This window comes from Chrysochloris asiatica, unplaced genomic scaffold, assembly GCF_000296735.1.
Source record: "Chrysochloris asiatica unplaced genomic scaffold, ChrAsi1.0 scaffold00255, whole genome shotgun sequence".
In the NCBI taxonomy this organism is placed as follows: Eukaryota; Metazoa; Chordata; class Mammalia; order Afrosoricida; family Chrysochloridae; genus Chrysochloris; species Chrysochloris asiatica.
Window position 1 is genome coordinate 4,005 of NW_006408773.1, and position 1,179 is coordinate 5,183.

The 1,179-nt window shown below is 55.0% G+C and overlaps 1 pseudogene; it reads left to right on the forward strand.

Annotated features, from left to right (window-relative positions):
* Positions 1-975, forward strand: part of LOC102810940 — a 1,827-nt pseudogene extending 852 nt beyond the window's left edge.
* Positions 976-1,179: the final 204 nt, after the last annotated feature.

Sequence of the window (1,179 nt, forward strand, 5' to 3'; positions counted from 1 at the left end):
TGCTGCCTGCAGAGGCCACGATGCCTGTACTCCCAAGCCTGCCTACCAGTGATGCATCCACCCTGGTTTTGGGGTGCCTCATTGTCTCCCTCCTTCTGTTTGTCTGTGTATTCTTTCACTATCCCTATCGCCGCTGGATCTCCCCTCCTCGTGAACCAAACACTCGTGAACAACACAATTATGTCAAGGTCAGTCCCCGACACCAGAGCCACCATATGACCCAGAGCGACCCACAAGATGTGATCCGGAGGTTCCGAGCTGGCACCCTGAACTTCCTGGTGGCCACTTGTGTGGCTGAGGAAGGGCTGGACATCTCCCACTGCAATGTGGTGGTGCGCTATGGGCTCCTGACCAACCGGATCCCCATGGTCCAGGCGAGAAGCCGTGCTCGGGCTGGTCAAAATGTATACTCATTTGTGGCAGACAAGGGCAGTCGAGAGCATCGGCGGAAGCTGACCAATGAACCACTAGATGCCTTGATGGAGCAAGCAGTGGCTGCTGTGAAGAAGACGGACCAAGCCAAGATCCGGGACTTACAGCAATCAGCCCTGCTCAAACGGGCAACCCAAGCTGCACAGCGAACAAACCGGCAGCAACAGTTCCGGCCAGAGCATGTGTGGCTCTTCTGCATCAAATGCTCAGTGGCAGTGGGTTATGGGAGTGACCTTCGGATGGTGGAGGACACCCACCCCGTCAATGTGAACCCCAACTTCTCTATTAACTACACCACCTCCCCGGTGCCTGTGAAAATGGACAGAGTCTTCAAGCACTGAAGCGCTAACTGCAGGAACTGTGGGGAAAGCTGGGGTCTGCAGATAATCTACAAGTCAGTGAAGCTACCAGTGCACCATGCTGCTGGAGACTCCGAGGGTTCGGGTCCATACCAAGAAGTGGTCCCTCGTGCCTTTCCCTGTGCCTGACTTCGACCACACGCAGCACTGTGCTGAGAGACTATCAGAACTGTTGCTCAACTGACCACTTTGTCGCTGCAGTGCCTACCTCAGACTGCAGGGGGCACTAGAGTCTGTAGCAACTACCATCTTTCCCCAGGCAAAACAAGGGTCCAGGCCTCTCTTGCTTGAATCGTCCACTTGGGGCGCTGTTCTGTTCAGTCACCAAAGAACTGTGTGCAGCCAGACTAACTCTGATGTCTTCTCTGAGGAAACCAATGGAGGGCTT